This window comes from Sinocyclocheilus grahami, unplaced genomic scaffold (assembly GCF_001515645.1).
Source record: "Sinocyclocheilus grahami isolate Dianchi unplaced genomic scaffold, SAMN03320097.WGS_v1.1 scaffold1381.1, whole genome shotgun sequence".
Lineage (NCBI taxonomy): Eukaryota > Metazoa > Chordata > Actinopteri > Cypriniformes > Cyprinidae > Sinocyclocheilus > Sinocyclocheilus grahami.
In genome coordinates, this window is record NW_015506560.1 from 12,370 (window position 1) to 32,555 (window position 20,186).

The 20,186-nt window shown below is 39.0% G+C and overlaps 2 long non-coding RNA genes across 3 annotated transcripts; both read right to left on the bottom strand.

Annotated features, from left to right (window-relative positions):
- Positions 1 to 1,151: 1,151 nt before the first annotated feature.
- Positions 1,152 to 19,722, bottom strand: LOC107569787 (uncharacterized). Its single transcript, XR_001606949.1, has 4 exons — positions 19,631 to 19,722; positions 9,037 to 9,044; positions 8,270 to 8,272; positions 1,152 to 1,161 (listed from the first exon to the last, which is right to left on the bottom strand). It is a non-coding gene; the product is annotated as an uncharacterized lncRNA (long non-coding RNA).
- LOC107569786 (uncharacterized) lies at positions 17,498 to 18,704 on the bottom strand. Of its 2 annotated transcripts, XR_001606948.1 has the most exons (5): positions 18,581 to 18,704; positions 18,409 to 18,486; positions 18,051 to 18,272; positions 17,919 to 17,964; positions 17,498 to 17,569 (listed from the first exon to the last, which is right to left on the bottom strand). It is a non-coding gene; the product is annotated as an uncharacterized lncRNA (long non-coding RNA). The 2 variants fall into 2 exon arrangements; XR_001606947.1 differs by lacking the exon at positions 17,498 to 17,569 and having other exon boundaries at positions 17,734 to 17,964.
- Positions 19,723 to 20,186: the final 464 nt, after the last annotated feature.

A 20,186-nucleotide genomic window follows, 5' to 3' on the forward strand; every position in this document is an offset into this window, starting at 1 on the left:
TCTCATCGGAGACGTGATGCAGCACTAAACAGTCTCTCGCTGTCAGTGCTTCGTGCTTGTAATGATTTCTGCATCTTTCTCTGAACGTTTTAAATACGTTCACACTGCTGACATGTTTGCTGCATTAGTGCGTTCCTCTATTTGATCGCATTAGTCATTGTTCGGTACATATTATTCGGCCTTTTCACTTATTCGAATTTCGGTTGCCGAATATTCGGTGCATCCCTAGTGATGAAGTGTTTTCTGCGTTGACAAAAATCTTATGTGATGTATAAGATCGCATACATGTCCATGTGCGCTAATTTTCAATTTGCGACCTAATGACTCCTTTGAACAGATTCATTTCAATGAATCTGATCTGTCATCTGTTATCTGTGAACTGATCTATCCAACACTGAACTCACGAGACATCACTGTCTGAATTGGTTTATAACAAATCATTTACTCAGAACACCTCAGAAATTAGATTGTAACTGTGTTTACCCCATTTAGCAAGAGTGGTTAGTAAGATTTAGCCTTAATAATTCACAGTATTTTCATGTTATTTATATGACAATGTGTAGTAAATTACCTATAAAGTAATTTAGTTTAGACTGGAGTGAGGTGAAACCAGACCAAAGCACAAAGCAAGTTGCTGTTAGCTGCTAATTTTATTCAATTGTATATGGTAGAAAATTATACTATTAGTTAAATACATTTTTTATGCCACCTTTTTAATGGTACTCTTTAATATTTATATAATTATATACCAAAATAATTATCAGGTCTAGCAAAAAAAGCATCTTATCTTTCAAAGCTATGAAGGGCAGAGGAAAAATCACAGCTTTTTTTTCAAAGAGGGCAAGAAAGGATGACAGTGAGAGAAGCCTAATTTGGAAGTGAAATAATTCTCAGCCACAATGGGGTCAAAAATAAATAAATAAATAAAAACAATGAGCAACCAAGTGTAAACAATGACCAATTCTTTTTTTTCTAACTACTTTGGTAATGGTGACGTTTACATGTAAAGTAGTTGTAAGCATGTTGTTATATTATCTGTCCTGACAGTGATTGTTTTTTATTTAATGAATAAATAGGATAAGCAAAAATCACAAACTGTTTCTTTGCATTTATTTTAAACGTATTGTCAGTATTGGGATCACTTGGGTAGGGAACTTTTTACTGTGTGTATGGATGACTGTCAGCCACCACCGAAGACCATTTTTGACCTAGGAAAAACCCTGGTGGTAATTCATTATTTTATACCTCTCTTATATTTCAGATATGATGTTATAACTGTGTAAGTTCTCTACATTAGGGATGTTCATTTCAGTTATTTTTCTTTAACCAACAACCGACACTTGTTATACCAATTATTGCTAACCAGGAAAGAAAATTTAGTTCATTTACATTAGCATTTATTCATTCATTTGTAATAAACACTTTAAATGTAAATTATAAGTGCATTATAAACAGGGCTGGAAATGGGGGGTGGGGGGACGGAGTCTGAGGAGTGTATTTCGAGGGGGGATGGCGTTTCATTTGGTTAGGTTTATTTGGAAATTAAAGTGATTTCTATATTTTATCCATTCAAAAGACTACGAAAGCAATCCCAATTCTACACATAAGACTAGCGTGATAATTTACTAAAAACGTAGCAGGATATTTGGGTCTATGGTTCGCTGCGCAATGCCGTCTTTTGTGATTGGCCATAATACCTGCAGACTGCAGCCAATGGAAATGCTTCTCTATCGGTGTGCGTGCTGCTCCTCACAGCACAGATCGTGAAAGCAGATTGCAGTTTTTGTCATTCATTATAACAAAGTGTAGAGACGATGTAAATAATAGATTCAGAGTGCAGTGTAGAGAGCTTCATTAATCAAAACGGAAGTTTGTGAGATCGCGATGAACTAAGACGAGTGACAGAATTTTAATGATTATAAAGGGAGTTTGCAAATGTGAAATTTAATTTATACAACATTTTTATACATTTTTGATTTTATACATAGGTTAATTTTAAGTGACTTACATTTTAGGAACACTGTTGTCTGATTGTGCTTTATTTCCTCAACTAAAATAATTCCAAACCAATTACAGCTGAGCCGCTGCGCATCTCCAAGCAAACACAGAGCGGTTTCGTTTATGAATGAATCTGTGTTTTTGAACAAATCTAGCGAGTCATAAAGGGAGTCACTTGCTTCGTTCCTAAATGAATCAGCCCTAAGACGAGTGACAGAATTTTAATGATTATAAAGGGAGTTTGCAAATGTGAAATTTAATTTATACAACATTTTTATACATTTTTGATTTTATACATAGGTTAATTTTAAGTGACTTACATTTTAGGAACACTGTTGTCTGATCGTGCTCTATTTTGTCAATGAAAATAGTTCCAAAGTCACAGCTGAGCCACTGTGCGCTGTTTTGTTTATGAATGAATCTGCGTTTTCGAACAAATCTAGTGAGTCAATGATTCAATGACTCATTCATAAAGAGTCACTTGCTTCGTTCCTAAATGAATCAGCCATTTGAACGAATCGACTGAATGAATGATTCAGTGACAAAGACTTTAAAGTATAAATTGAGTCATTTAAATGGTTTAATATTTCTATATTCAAAACTTAATATTTAAAACATCAATTTCATAACATTGTTATTATGAAATGCATTAATGCCACCTCTGAGTCTTGTCAAAAAGTCTGTAATGCCACATCTGTGCCATGCAAAGATGAATTGTTGATGCTGATTTCATTTAACTAGTAGGTTAACTTATTCTTCCTGATTGTATCTTATTATTTTAATTGAATTTATTGTTTAATTAAAATTTTTGATAAGTTTATCAATCTAAATTTTTTTGGCACAAAAGATGGTGTACATTTAATAAAGTTAGAGGCATTACAAAGGTTTTTTATTTTTTTTAACTTTTAAGGAGTCAAATATCGCCTTATAATAGGAAGGTTAATTTCTGTCATTCATCAAAAGGTGTTCCTATTTTAGGTGTTCCTATTCACAAGTACTCCTGAAAAGAAATGTAAGCGGCGTAGAGAATGTAATGTTACCTTTTAAAAACTAATTGCAAACAATTATGCAAAGTGTAAACTATTAAATACAATCTACAAATCATGCAATACTGTACCACTAAATAAGAAGTGTTTTGTGGGCTTAGCTAAACAGGTCAATTAGAGACAATTACTAATCATTCAGATTTTTTATAAAAATCCCCAAGACAGCCTGAGAAGCACTGGCCTAGTGGTCTGTGTTTATTTCCCATCCTGCCTGGGGGAACCTTTAGCAAACGAGTCTAATATCTCATCTTTATCTAAACAAGTTTAGCTTCAGAATACATATTCAGAATGCATAAACTGCCTCTAGGTTTTTTTTAGTTTAGTTTTTTACACACCACTGTTTACGCTTTCAGTAAGCAAGTAAGTTATGCGTCTAAGCGTCTTGAAAAATTGAAGGAGACAAGTAATTACAATTAGTGGAGGAGGGCATGTCCAAATTCATCTAGATGAATGTGATCGTTGTTAATAAGGTAATTAAGTTTAGGAATGGAAGAACATCAGCCAATGATCACCACACTCAAAGTGAAACCGAAAGTGTAAAAGAAAAAAAAAGAAAAAAACACAGAAATCATGCACTTACCGCACATTAGTAGAAAAATCTGACAGATTCTGAAGGTGCTTTTCATCATGTTGAAGGTTCCAGCAAAATCCGCTTTGGGTGGAAATGTTTAATACTCGTTTGTGTCTGAACCACACCCACGACCGACAGCGATGACTGTTAACAGACCCTCTGAATACAAACAGAGAGGTTTTTATACCGACTGTGACTAATTAATTTTAACGATGATTTATATACTACCAAAGAGAAGTACGTTTACGTTTTCGAAGCTGAAAGACTGTAAGTTACCGAACCGCAGAAGGCTGTAATGGCGGAGACTCTAACGGTTTTCTTCTTCTTCCTACTCTTCTTCTTTTGGTGTGGTTTAATGGCGGAAACCACAATAGCTTATTACCGCCATCTGCTGTTTGTGTGGACCAGCCAATCCTCCTTTTTTGTCTTTTTCAAACTCAGCATAAATAAATAAATAAACAAACAAGACTGTCAGCATTTACAGTGTTGCCTAAGTGTTTTGAGTATTTGGACAAGACAATACAATACAAAATTTGCAATAAGTGAAGGTGTTTGCAGAAATATAAAAACTGAAAGTAAAATAGGTAATAATAAAGGTAACAATAATAATCGTCTGTCCGATTGATGGACATAGGCTTATGCTGGTAACTCATCATTCCTTGTACATCTTCAAAAATATAGGCTATATTTTTAAACACTTTTCTCATTCTTACTAATTCAAGCAATAATGCGGCGCTGGTGTTTTTATATGAATGTATCTCTGAAGGGAACCGACTGTCTTCAGAAAAGTTTAAATGGCATTTTCATTTCACCTGATAAAGTAGCATTTATGAGCTTACCAGGGAAACCGCTTGCCGTTCCAAAAGCGCCTCCTACTGGCAGAGAGTCAATCTGCATCTTCAATCAGCCCGTCTGCAGTTTTTGTTCAGACCAACACGAACATCCACCCATATTACCTAGTTTTAAATTAATATAATAATTTATACTTCAAACTCATCCCTTTTCTTGAAATAAAAAAAATGTTTAAGGGCTGAAATGTGAGGTTAATCATTTTATAATTTATTTTGTTCTTGTGAAAACTTGTATCTCAACTGTAAATCATGTTTTTACAGTCATTTTACAGTTTAATGTTACCATAGACTAAATTAAATTAATTTTTTTAATGCAGCTTATAATTTTTACACAAAACATTGTTCTAGACGTTTATTTTTTTTGTCCTGTAAATACATTTTTTACACATTAAAACAAATTGATCTATACATTACGGAAAGTACTTTTTACAACTATTTACAACATAGCTTAGGTTTAACATCAGAAGAAAAAAACATAAATTTTAAGCCACTGTAAAAACTAAAGGTGCCTCAGATATCCTTTTGAGTAATCTAGGAACTTCAAAATGTATTTTAAGTGCCTCAAAGCTCTTTTTCTCATAGTAGGGTTCCTGGAGGAACCATTACAGTCTTTGCAGTTCGTGTAGGAACTCATGGGATCCTTGAAACACTTTGTTTCCAGTTCTGAGGTTCTGGAGTCACTCTTTCACTATACTGAGACCTCAGAGTGCTCCGGAGGTTCCTGGAGGAACTCAAATTTAAAAAAAGGATTATTGTAAGATCTGTTAACATTGAAGTGAATACTTTCATTATTTGTGGAGGTGCAAGTTCATATCGACATTCTGGAACTTCATTGCTTATGAAATTAGTACCATTCTTAAGACAAAATTGAAAACGGATTCTGGTCTCTTTCTTTTGGGGCTCCCATCTAAAAGACAGACAATGTCACCAACACTTGACGCAAAAGGTTATAAATTGTTAGATAAATTGCTACTTGTGGCAAAGAAATGCATCCTTATTAGGCGGATAAAAAACACTCCCCCCTCTGTGACACAGTGGTTTAGAGAGATAATTTAAATGTATGCATTTAGCAGACGCTTTTATCCAAAGCGACTGTGCATTCAGGCTATACATTTTTGACCAGTATGTGTGTTCACTAGGAACTGAACCCACAACCTTTTGCGCTGCTAACGCAATGCTCGGTTTTGCCCCACGAGAGGCTGGCAGCTGTACTCAGGGGTAATATACAGAGGTTTCAGAATGTATGGTCTCCTTTTATAGATCACTTACCTCCAGACGTGAAAAAAAAAATGGTTTTGTGTCAATTGGGGTTTTTTGGGTAGTCAGATTTCCTCCTTTTGGAGGTGGGCTCAAAAATTCATAAAGAATGGTCTTGGTTATTTTTTGTTCTAATGTTCTCTTTTGTTCTAAATTACATGTTTTCATTAAAGGGTTATGTTATTGTAGATATCTGGGGAAATATATATGGGAATGTATTTTTTTTTTCGTGTGCTTTTCCACAGGTTGTGACTGCTTAACTTTGTGACTATTTAGTCACCAATATTAACACTTATAGATGGTATTATGTTTATTTATTTTTATTATTCTTTTTGTCACGGTCTGTCACTGCAGTTTACTAGAGAGAGACCCAGATGCAGAATGATCAAGGGAGTGAGGTTTATTGACAAGACAAGGAACGAATGGGATGATGTGAGAGTCCAAACAGTAGGAAAGGGCAGTCTGCAGGAGAACAGGAGGATGGCTGAGGTCAGACCTGGACAAAGTTAGGCTGGAGAACAAGGATGATAGAGCGGCCCCAGATAATGAGAACACTGGAGATCAGGCAGCAGCTTGAGAAACCAGGGCTTGATACTTTGAGCTGTGGTGAAATCAGTCCAGTCAGATAGCCAGGTCTTGAGAACAGCAGCCAGGGGAATCAGGACACAGAACAGGAACACACACACACACGACCACAAGAGAGAACAATCAGCAAGATAAAACTCTGACTACACACTATGACTAGAAAGAAAAGAACACAGAAAAACAGACTCAAACTGCAGAGAGCAAATAAACAAAAGAATGAACCATAAGGCAAAATCTAGGAATAGATAACTGGAATAAAAACAGACGAGATTAAAATAAGGAAAGAAACCAAACAAGAAAAACAACTTTAACAAAAATAAAGACAGGAACTAGACTAGAGCAAAATAACAAAAAAGCAAAGAAAACCTAATAAACCTCTAGAAAACTAAATGCAAAGCTAGACTGACAAGGAGTGTAAAATAACACTACTAATACGACTAGTAGACTGACAAAGAAATCTCATCACACAAGGAACTAATGCAAGGAACCAGCAAAGACATTCTTCTTCTTCTTCTTTAAATTTGATTGGCGGTTGGCAAACCAACTTTAAGGTGCATTTACCGCCACCTACTGGACTGGAGTGTGGGCAGTACTTTGAAAGAAAGGACAAGGAGAGAGGGGAAAAAATTTTAATATATATATAAAAATAAACAAAAACATACATTCTCCCCCCATACATCTCCATCAAATTCTTTCACTTATCCCAGTATTTTTCAAATAATTAATTAGGAGAATATGTATTTTCCTAGACATTGTTTTTCCTAGCAGATTTCCCACTGTCACGTTTTGTTTTCCAACTTGGGTTTCTAACTCCCTTCTTTCTTCTTCATACCTTTTACAATCTAATAAAATATGTTTTACTGTCTCTTGTGTGTTGCACCAGCAGACACATGAGGGAAGAGGCACACTATAAAGGAGCAGAACACATGAGGAACAGGTGGACACAATCAAGTTAATGAGGACTAGACTAGGACTAAACAAGGGGGCGTGGTAGAGGGAAACAAGGGGGCAGGACGAGAGGAGGGCATGGGCAACATAAACAAAGACAAAGCCATGTGCTCAGACACAAGACAAACAAGGAAATGTTAAACAAAGACAAAACAGACATGAATGTCAGGGCAGGACCCTGACACTTTCCCTCTATTTATTTTGGATTTATTCATTATTGCTTATGAGCTGCTGAAGTAAAATTCATGTCACAATTAAAAAAAATTTTTTGTCACACTTGTTCTGTTCACAGTCAGAATTGGCCGTCATAACTAAAATAAATAAATAAAATAACAAAGGGACATACAAAATCTACAAATCAGTATATCCAACTAAAATTATTTCTGAAAACACTGTTCTCAGCAATAGGAAATATATACATATACGGTCATACAGGCATACATGTTATTACAAATTATTTTATTTCTTTCTTTCCACCAGGTTGCACTTTTATCTGCCTCCATTTGTTGGATTTTATATACGTTTGCTGTATAACTTAAATACTGCAATAACTAAAAATAGTTTTATTGAAATAAATGTTAAAGGGGTCCTACTTTAGTTAGTCTGTAATGTTGCTGTTTGAGCATAAAAAATATCTGCAAAGTTACAAAGCTAAAAGTCCACTTCAAAAGGAGCTATTTTATTTAACAGAAATCACTTTTCAAAAACTACAACGAACGACTCGTTTGGACGACAACGCATATTTTCCGGGATTTGTGATATCACAAATACCGACGAATGGGGCGAGACCTGGTCGAGCTTCACTAGAGAAGGCAGCGAGTGTTATCACTATGTCGGAGACGCGCTAGTTTCCCCAAGGCAGACAAACTTTAGAGTGGTTACAATCATCAGGGTTTAAATCGCGCTCAAATTGATTTGATTTTGACGCAATATTTACACTGAAGCTCGCAGGGGGCTATGGTAAGGGGTGTGACATTTCCCGACCAGGCGCCGAGTGCTGCCAATCACAACACACACTGGCCCAGCTAACCAATCACAGCATATTTCGTATTTCAGAAGGCGGGCCTTCATTTGATACAGGAAATATTCGAGCCGTTCATGCCAGACTGGGGAGAGAGGTGTTGTAATAATGTAAAATATGTGAAAAATAATGTGTTTTTCGAACAACCTAGTATGAGAGCCTGTTCTAGTACACCCCCAAAACAAAATCAAGACTTTGTAAAAGAGCATAATAGGACCCTTTAAAGTGGGTAAGCAAATACATTATTAATTACATACATTTTCAAGTGCAGCTTGATGCTAATTGTCCTTCTAATTATATTTTAGGATGTAGCCTATTCTTGTAAGCATTATAGATAGTTTGTTTCTGGTGTAGAACCTTGTTTATCTTAATTTAATCCTGTATATTGAGCAGCGGGCGATGTTAAATCTATTTACGATACATATCTGAGGAAAAATGCATTGTTGGTCGGCACCACCTAGCGTGCAGGCGTGAATTAGATCAATCAAACGAACAATCCTTTGCGTTTGGTGTGAAAGCATCGTTCGTCGGTGATTCGCCTCACTTTTTCGCATCACGCTCAGTGTGGAAAGGCCTTAACTTGTAATCTGTAACCTATTACATTTCCAAAGTAACCTTCCCAACACTGAATACATTCATACCATTAATGCTAATAATTAAGATAACGTCATGCACCCACCGTATTTTTTATGTGTTAGGCCAGGGGTATCCAAACTCGGTCCTGGAGGACCACTGTCCTTAGCTCCAACTTGCCTCAACACACCTGCCTGGATCTTTCTAAAATACCTAAGACATTGATTAACTGCTTCAGGTGTGTTTAACTGGGGTTGGAGCTAAACTCTGCAGGACAGTGGCCCTCCAGGGGCAGGATTGGACACCGCTGTTAGGCTTTAGATATGTTGACTTTAATTTTGTAGTTCTGGCGTAGCAAATCAAATGACTGCCCTACACAGAAAATCCACTTTGGGTGTGTTCCATAACGTTCCCCTTTGCTTTTTATTAGACACAGGCTGCGTTTGAAACCGAATACTCATTGAGAAGGTAATTCATTTCAATAAGTACTTACTTAACGAACGCTAAAAGAGTATGTACTCTACAGTCTGAATGTGTTCTGACATGTTGACGTTACCATGTGACTTATGATGTTATAACAAGCTCAACAACTTAAAAGATATGAGCGACAGGTTTACATCATCTGTAAATATCTTGATAATGATGAAACTTGCTCATTTTGTGGTCTTGTTGACCACAATTTTATCCTCATGTTATTATTTTTTTATTACGAAAACCCAAAATTGCTATTTCTTGAATATGTTGTTAATTTCTTTATTTTATGTGTGCAAAATTTGACATCCACAAGCAAAAGTGGCTTAAATCTCCTTTATGTTTTCTTCTGTTTCTTGTTTAATTTAACTCTTGTTTCATCCCTCAGGCTTACAAACAACAGCAAGTAGGTGCTGTGCAGGTAAACCTCACCTTTAGCCTCCTTGCCGGAGACCTGGGTTCGAGACCCACTCGGAACGAGAACGAGGTGTGGCAGTGAGGACTCGGAAGAGAGGGGTTACATTGGTGGTGTGACCCGGATGGGAGTAAGTGTAACGGGGGTGAGTGTAACGGAGGCCTGCAAGTAGGTGCTGTGCAGGTAAACCTCACTCCCCTGATCTCAAGAGACACACTAGCGACTGACGTTAGGGGCTGTAGTCTTTAGCCTCCTTGTTAGTGCGTCTGCCTCCCATGCCAGAGACCCACTCGTGTTGCGGTGGGGACCCGGGAGAGAGGGGTTACAAACGCATAAATAATTATTGCATAAATTAATTAAATAATTCCATTTCATTCACTGACAACAATAGGAGACATGAATAATGAGTAAAAGAATGAATAAAAGTAACCATCACAATAAATACATACAAGTAAACAACAGATGAAACAATCTCGCTCTTTTCAATGGGGACATCATTGAGCCAGAAGATGAAGAAGACCATGATGACGCCCCCTTGAACCACACAACCTTGAGGCAAGAGTGGGAGAACACATGCGGGACAATCTGGCTGCCACTGTGTCACTTGATAGTCTTAATTTTATAATAGATGCAAGTTGATGAGGCTACCATGAACATACAATGGACATCAAAATTAGAGAACCTACAATCTCTTAAATTTCAATTTATTTTAAGTTATCCTAACATTTGAAAAAGAACTCCGATCAAAATTAGAGAACACTTACAAATACCTCCAAGTTATTGGTGTTAATCTGGCACCTGGTGCTAATTTCCTTAATTATATGACAAACCATATTTAACTGGAAGCATTCCTCTAATTTTCACTGAGATTGCAAGATTGTGGGCTGCTCTAATGTGACTGAAACACTTGTCCAGATGAAGGCCTAAGGGATGACCCTTTCAGCCATGTCAAACGAAGTTGGTTGTTCCATATCTGTGATTTCTTGATTATTGCAGGTTTACAATGACACTAATTCATTCAAGTCCCCTCAGTTAAACGCTGAACAGGGTAAGGATCTGTCTCGGCATGTTTAAGAGAAGTTGGACTGAAAGCGCACTCTGCAGTGATCAAGCCTCCCATCAGCAGAAAGAATCAAAAGGCTAGACTCAGCTTTGCTGAGGAGTATGGTGTGTGGAGAGAGGTGAACTGGTCCAAAGTGTCTTTAGTGATGAAAGCAAGTTTCATTTATTTGGGTCAGATGGGAAACATTATGTTCAGCATTAAACTGGGGAAAGACTGAAACCCAAGTGTGTAAAGAAGTCAGTGAAACGTGGAGGAGGAAGTGTTGGGGGATGTTTTCTGCAGCAGGAGTTGGACCTCTTATACAGATACATGCAAATGTTTATCACAACCTTCTTCAACATGCGATACCTTCCTTGCAAGGATCTCCCTATCAGCCTGCAATTTTCATTCAAGACAATGCCCCCATCACACTGAAAAACAGGTAAAGTAGTTAAACTTTAAAGCTACAACATTGAAATCAAATAATGAAATGGTTGGCCCAGAGATCTAAACCCAACTGAAAATCTTAATTAAAATCTTTGGCAACAAAGTTATGGCTCAGAAACCCACTACAGTTACCGAAATTGAGTGCAGCATTAGTTCAGTCAGGCCACGTAGGTCAGCTGTCAAATCGCTCCAATCACTACCATTCTCCTATTAGACACGGGACATATATACGTGGCATTACTGCTTGTTAAGTATGCTCAAACTGCTCGCAAGCTTGGCGATACAGCTATTAACAGCATGAAAATTACGTTTACATTATTTCTTTCACATCTTACCTGCTGCTTCCTGGTCATGGATACTTCGGACATCCTTGGACAAATCGTATCCGAAGAGTCTCCGGATGAGATCCTGGATCATTACACCGAAGACGTCGATCCAACCCAGCTAGTGAGATGCAGCTCTAGGATAGCAGCAAGGAATCCTTTCTCCATCAATGAATGGCCCAAAGAAAGGATCTTGTCCACCTTGTACTCTCTCAATGTACAAGTGCCTATGGATCTGAATCATGATCAGCTCTTGACTCTTTTACAAGAAGTCAATCAAGACCCGCAGCCCCCATCTACCAACGCAGTATCTTCTCTTCCCCGATCTACCGGCCGTAAAGCCTCGGAGAAAAGAAAAACTACCACCGCAGATTCTACTCTTCTCCGATATACCGGCCGTAAAGCCTCGGAGAAAAGAAAAAATATCTCCACCGATCAAGCGTCATTCTTAAAGACAGCGATCCAAGACTCACCAAAAGTCTAACTATGGCAGAATTTAATGTTGCTTTCGGCGTGTTCAGAGACATTATCTGCGAAGTGTATCCAGACAGGAGAAAATAATTAGATACCTACCTAGCTATCATTTCAGATCTCGCCATGTCTTACGGAGGCACACTATTCTACGAATACCACAAATCATTTTCATCTAAAGCAGCAATGTACATACAACACTTTAATCAGCGACTGGACTGGTCCGTGGTCGATCTTGCATTAATCAGCAGACACTTTACGGGCCACCGAGCACTGTCATGCTCACTCTGCGGTTCATTTTCCCACACCGCATCTCTCTGCCCTAAGACCGCTCCAACTCACGACACTAGCGCTTCAGCGCCAGAACAGGTGAAGCCTGAAAGACAAACCCCTCTTTGCTACAATTTCAACGAGAATGTTTGTACTCGTAATAATTGTAAATTTTTTCATGCTTGCAGCTATTGCGGGAACAGTCACCCGAAGTTTTCTTGTCCACGCCGCACAAAATTTCTAAAAAAGAAATAAACACTCCGGTGAACACCAAGGAGCTATTTCGTGTCTTACCTCATTCTAGGGCTCACGCATGGGTTTCTAGCTGGTCGTTCCTATCTGCCAACTTTCTCTTTCACCTGTCAAAACCTTCAGTCGGCTATCAAAGTTCCACAGGCCGCAGATGATCTGATTGGGAAAGAAATAGAGAAGGGGTACATGATCGGACCTTTCGATCAACCTCCCTTCAAACTTTTCCGCATTAACCCTTTAGGAGTTGCAGTTAGGAAATACTCAGGGAAAAATCATCTAATTATTGATTTATCCGCTCCCCACTCCACCCTAGGGGTTCCAAGCATTAACAGTTTAATTCCCTCAGAACCTTTTTCCCTGGCTTATTCCACAGTGGACAACGCAATCAAACTCATTAAATTAGCCGGCAGAGGAGCGTGGCTCAGTAAAGCAGACATTACTGACACCTTCAAAATCATGCCCTTACACCCCTCTCAGTGGCATCTTTTCGGGGTCAGTTGGCGAGGAAAATTTTATTTTTCAGTTAGACTCACCTTCGGGTGTAAAAGCAGCCCAAATATATTCGAGACACTGTCTGAAGCACTCTGCTGGGTCTTACTAAATAACTTCAAACTACCATTCGTTCTTCACCTGTTGGATGACTTTCTGCTCATCGACTTTCCAGATGCCAACCCATCGCGCAGCATTAATTCCCTGGTTAAAGCATTCAATAAATTCGACATTCCTCTTGCAAAAGAAAAAACAAAAGGCCCATCTTGTGTCCTCGATTTTCTGGGGATTACGCTATATTCAGTGAAAATGCAAGCATCTCTTCTGCTAGACAAATTAGAAAGGATTAGAGGTTTCATTAGAACTTATTCCCAATTATCTACCTTAACAAAAAGGGATCTTCTTTCTCTGCTGGGCCATCTCAATTTTGTCATGAGGATCATTCCCCAAGGTTGTTCCTTCATTTCCAGACTTTTAGATCGGTCTAAAACGGTCGAGAAAATGCATGACACGGTCAGGTTAGATGAAGGCTGCAGGTCCGATTTAATATTCTGGTCTAAATTATGAGACAACTGGAACGGCATTTCCTTCTTCTACGAAGAAGACATCGAAACCTCAGTCAAACTACAATTTTTCACAGATGCAGCTCCTTCCGTCGGGTTCGGGGGGATTTTTAACAAACAATGGTTTGCAGAAAGATGGCCAAAAGAACTTAAGGAACTGGGTCCCTCTATCCAATCGACAGCACTTATGGAACTATATCCTATAGTGATTGCTTGCTTATTATGGGCACACCAATGGACTAGGAAAAACATCTTCGTTTTCTGTGATAACGAAGCCACAGTGAACATTATTAACAAGGGTCGCACCTCCGTGCATTTCATTAACCATCTTATCAGGCGTCTAACCTGGATCTCAGTTATGAACAATTTTACAATTAAAGCTGCTCACATACCTGGGCTGGATAATAAAATAGCCGACTCTCTGTCTCGGTTTAATTTCCAGGAATTCAGACGCCTGTGTCCGGGAGCTGCTGCATCACGACTGGGCTGCCCGGACTTCAGTCAAACGGTCCTAGACTGAACATAACATTGCAAAAATACCTTAAATCAGCCGCACACTACATGAGATCAGGGCTAGCTAAAACGACACTTAAAACTTACGACTCGGCGTGGTAGTCTTTTTCAGATTTCTGCAACGCTTTCTCAGTGCCTAAACTCCCAGCTAACATACCTATTATATGTGCTTTCATTACGCACAGCTTCGAATCCAGAAAGCTTAAGCCTTCCACCATCAAGATTATGATCTCAGGCATTCAATTCCACATTAGATGTTTAGATCCTTCCTCTCAAAGCCTGTTACAAAATCCCTCCATATGCCTTCTCCTTAACAGGTTAAAAAAGTAAAGCCCAGCATTTCCAGATAAACGACTACTGCTGTCTCTCTCACAGGTGCACACGATGGTGGATAAATTAAGATCAGGTCTTTTCACTCCGCACACAAACTTGCTTCTAGAAGTAGCGTTCCTCACCGCCTATTATGGATTCCTCAGAGGAGGAGTATTCACAATTAACACCAAAATATTCAACCCTTCACACGACCTCACAATCAAAGACATATCATTTCACATAGATTACTTTTCCATCTATCTGAAACATTCCAAAACAGACAGAGATAATAACAGAAGTACTATCAACATTTCTAGAACCAACAACGGATACTGTCCCCTCACAGCCATGAACCGGCTGGTAAGCTCACACAGTAAATCCAATCCTACAGATCCACTTTTCATCACAGAGAAAGGAGAAGCTATGTCCAAGCATTGGTTCGTCTCACATCTCCGAACCGCATGCCTCCATTGCGGCATGGACCCCGCGCTTTATACCAGCCATTCATTCCGCATAGGCGCAACCACCGCAGCTGCAACAGTCTCCATACCCATGCTCAAAGCAATGGGTCGGTGGTCATCATCAGCGTACCAACGATACATTAGGCCTTCAACTCAGGACGTAATACTAGCGCAAAAAGCCTTGAGCAGCTCTTCCATATAATAATAAAAATTAATAAATAAATAAATAAATAAATCCTAGCACAAAAAGCCTTGAGCAGCTCTTCCAAATAAAAAAATTAATTAAAAAAAATCCTCTGCATCTCGTAGTATCACGATACCATAAGGGGCACGCTGCTCTCTTACCCCTCATGCCAATCTCAGGGACAGGCTGCTTTGTTCTTGTGGTTCTCCCGCTGGAGAGAACACCACTGCTGCTTATTCGGGGCCAGCCGCAGTCCCTCACAAAGCTTTGCAAAAAAATAAATAAAAGGGTGACTGCTGTTTTCTCCTGCTGGAGAGAACACCCTTTGCTGCTATAATTGCAGGGGCCTGCTGTTCTATCCCTCAGCGAGGGACGAACACCCCTTGCTACTTAAAATTAAAGAGGGGCCTGCTATTCTCTCCCTTTTTAGAGGGGAGAATACCCCTCCGCTAGCCAGTAAGCTACATCAAGGATATCTCATAACATTGTCTTTTCTCTTTTGCAGGAATGGAAGAAGGATGGTTTTGGGGGGTTCTTCTTCGGGCAAGTTAATACCTCTTATTATGTTTGGGGGGTTAATGTTAAAGCTCTTGTATGTTCAATTTATTCTGGAATGTTACGCAGCTACCATACTGTGATGCCCTGTCAGGCCGGAGCGACGAGACAAAAACATTAAAACCCATTATAAATGAGGCATTTGTTGCATCCAGTGAGGACATAATTACTGATTATAATGACTTATACTGTCTTTTTATGCTTTGCGTTGCATCGCGCCGTGTAAACATAAAACCATGTCTGCAGTTGTGATCGGAGAAATTACAAACAACAAGGGCTTCTCTACACTGCCCAAAACTCACATTTGAATCATCAGAGGCAAATTCTTTAAATATAAAAAAACTTACTTACAGTCTGTAAGTCAGAACAGCCTGACTAGTGCCTGTAGTCTAATCTCCCAGGAAACAATCCTCCATAAAATGTGCTGCAAACATCTAAATATTTGGGTTGAAGTGTTCTGGAACAGTGTAAATACAACTTAACCACTGATTTCTAGTCGTGTCCTCTTTTGGAAGGCCAAAGTAGTTTCGCTTTCACAACGAAACACAGTGTCACACACGGCGGGCTAGAGTGAGCGGCGGCAGCCTAGAATGAGTAGAGGCCTGCGGTCTAGAGTGAGGAACGGCTGGCGGGATGATTGAGCAGAGGCCGGCGTGCTGAGTGAGCGACGGCTGGTGGGCTTGAGAACGGCGCGGCCGGCGGATTTGACGAAGAAGCTGCAGGCGGGCTTGCGGCAACCACATGTGACGACCCCGGGCTTTCGTCCTCGGTGAAAGCCGATCCGGCGATCTACAGCACAAAGTTGATGTATTTCCTCAGCGACCAGCACGGATCAGCTCTAGGCATGAGGAAGCGGATATCGTCCTCTTTTGGAAGGCAAAACAAAGTAGTTCGCTTTCACAACGAAACACAGCATCTCCACGACATGGCGGTGGTGGCAACAATACTACAGCGAGAATAAAAGTTACGCCTTCTTTCTTTGCATGAAAATTTGGGGCCTTAAGCAAATCTTTCCACATCGTGACGTAGACATGTGGGGGCGTGTTGGAACGAGACGGTTTAGGTAGGCGTGGTTGACTTAACTTTTATAAAGAATCGCAAGAGGGAAAATCCCTCTTCAAACTCATCGGCCAGATCCACCTGCGATCCCCACGAGCTCATTCTCCTCCGAATCGCGGGAAGCAGATGGCTGCCCCTCTTTCCTCGAAAAGAGAGACAAACGAGAGCAGAGCTTTTTCATTGGAAAAACGCTCGCAGTGCACGCTGATTGCCCCCTCGGAGACATCGCATGCGTGCTCTTCGCCCAAACAAATAACGCATAGATTGTGTGTGTCATCAGATGTTAATCAACGACAACACGGATGCACACATCCTCTAAACGCTCTGCTAGTGCTCGCCATAATGATTTGGATAGAGATCGCTCTTACCACAGAAATGCACGCTTCAAACAAAACAGTCAATGAAGATGAAGAAGAGGATGATGTGTTCTCCCGGTGCCTATTTACTATAGTCGCACCGGTAGTGACGTCATGGCTGTCGCCGGCCAACGTGTTGTTGGTGTTTTTTCAATGTATGCTTCAGACATGGGTCATGACGAGGCGTTACCCATAGTGACCCTTAGAGGACACAGTTCGAAGTTCCCATGAAAGAGAACAATTATTTTTAGAGCAATGGTCTCACATTATGGATAAACTATTTGACATTTAAAACAATGTGAATCTGACATCATGCAGAGCACAGCTATCACATGAGACCTACCTCTGTAAAAAGTACATCCATGATGAATTTGATCTGGTCACTGTGGGTGTGCTGTCCAGAATTGAAGTCAGGTGAGAGTGGATTGCATCAATCTGCTCCTGATCTTCAGTGTACACTGGCACAGGTGCTGACTTAGCAGAATGCTTGGGAAAAAGCGTAAAGCCACTTTGAATTCTTTTGACCACTGCCTTGTCTTTCAAAAGAAAGAAAACATTTTAATTTGCTGACCCCCCAATACGACAACTCTAGTTAGTGACAATAAACAGGCAGATTCATAATTAAAAATTTTTTTATTTCATTTAAATTGTTTAAATGTAGCTTATCAAGAATAGACATGTGAATATTGCCATATGGGAATTTTACTGAGGTGATTATGAAAACAATGACAAGGCATGATTGATTGATGCCTTATGACTATGCTGATGATTTATTGCATTTTTCATCTGTGCTGTGTTGCCTCAGTTTGGTCAGTTATTTCCACTGACAAGGAAGGGACTTCAAGAATGAAACAAACTAAGATGTTCAGAAATTAGTACACATACCTCTCTGTCTCAAACTGCTCACCAATCTGATCGCAGGAATGTCAAGCTAACAGAAATGTTCAAGGATTAGTATTCAGATCTTATTGGTAGAACTCAATGACCAGCAATCAAGTACAACAACTTTATAGCAACCTTTTAATGAAGAAAATAGAAAAGCTCATCTGAGGGAAATTAAATGGAGTGTTCAGCACGGTGTAGAGGGCATACTCTCGACGTTATATGCCATAGGAACATGGCAATCGTTTCTTAGCTGTGGACCTAAAGATGTCTCTGTGCTGGTCATCTCCAAAACCAGGCTTTGATACTATACAGGGAGACTAGAAGGAGGATCTCTCTTCAGAGTGGCTTCAGTACCTATGCATCGGTTATGGCCAGGGAGTATAAAAAAGTGTTATGACAATCCATTTCACATTTGCATTATCACAATCCCTCCAAATCACAAAGTTTAATAATTACTATATTCTTATGAGCTACACCATGTAAATCTTACACATAACAGATAATGATCTGGGCCGGTGGCTTGTGTTCATGCAGGGAACACAAGGGCATCCTTCATGAAAGCATTATCCTAAAAACAAATAACACCAGTAAAGAATACCTATTATTTTACTTCTGACTTATGGTAGATGTCAAATAGTATGATTTATGCATTCGATACTCACTGGAGAGTAGGCTAGAGGATTGTGGCAATAGCATGCATGTTGGCAGTGTACATGTCTTTGCCCTGTGAGAGTAAAAGGAAAACTTAAGCAGACTACCACCTGCCATTCAAATATGAAATGACGAAACTCTCTAAAAAGTCTCAAATAAATTACAGCTGATATAAAATAATGTGAAATTTTTTTATATATGTGCTCAAATCTCTTCATAGACGTTTCATGCAGGCATTTCCCATCTGCAAGAGAAACAATCAAAATAGCTAGCACACACACAAAAGTCTAAGCTCTTTATACAAAGATTCCGGATTCCTATCTGGAATGCTGAATCCCTGACAATTTTCAAGCGACAGCTGAAAACTCATCTCTTTCAAAGCTACTTGACTTCATCATCATAAAACAAACAAACAAACAAAAAAGCAAGTATCTCTCTTTATTTATTCCTTCTCTTTCTAGCTTGTACTTATTTGAACAATGTCTAGAAACTTGGTATTACAAGCACTACCTGTATCTGTTTGCCTCTTTAAGAAAAATCGCTTTATGTATCCCCCAATTGTAAGTCGCTTTGGATAAAAGCATCTGCAAAATGACTAAATGTAAATGTAAAGAAAACAAATAGCATAACATTACGTGCAAATGTTACTACTTACATCTACCCAGTGTTGGGGAGTAACTAGTTACATGTAACGGAATTACGTAATTTAATTACAAAATAAAAGTAATTGTAATCAGTTACAGTTGCTAAGAAAAAATGTGTAATTAAATTACAGTTACTTATGAAAATGTTAAGGATTACAAAGGGGGTTACATCTGATTTTTTCACACACACTCCCACATACAGATATAATTGAGTTCTTTCATAAACTGCAGTGACTGCTCTAAAATATGAAACACCAATGTTTTAGAAGTTTATAACATGCTTATCCGATAGGGTTTATGTATATGCTAATGCTGTATAAGGCATTGTTAGATTCCAGTGTTTCCGGTCTAGCTATATGCAAAGATTTGATTTCAAAAACAGTATCATAGCTATTAAACTATTAAAAACTATTAAACCTTGAATTGTCCCTCATTCAGAAAGCAGTCTGGAGTAAAATGTTTTGCGCAGCCAGACATAAACGAATTTAGTTAAAGTGAAGTGAAGTGACATGTGGCTAAGTATGGTGACCCATACTCGGAATTTGTGCATGCTCTGCATTTAACCCATCCAAGTGTGCGCACACACAGCAGTGAACACACACACCAACAAAGTTGGGGGTTTGGTGCCTTGCTCAAGGGTCTCACCTCAGTCGTGGTATTGAAGGTGGAAGAGAGCGCTGGTATTCAGTCCAAAATCAAAATGGCTTGATAATTGAGACTGTTTAGGTTTTTGGGGGATTAAAAAAATTAGTGAATTTTTATAATTGTAGGGTGGTTGTGTCCACACACTGCTAAGACACATTTATATGCAAATGAAGATATTTTGCATCCAATGTCTCCTTTAAAATTAAAATATTATAATCTTAATTCAAGTGATGAAGGATTTCGAAAGTCTGATAGTTATCAGTGTTAAGCACATATTGTAAGTTTAACCCTGCCTGGTTTACATGTTTGAAAATGATTAACAGTTGAA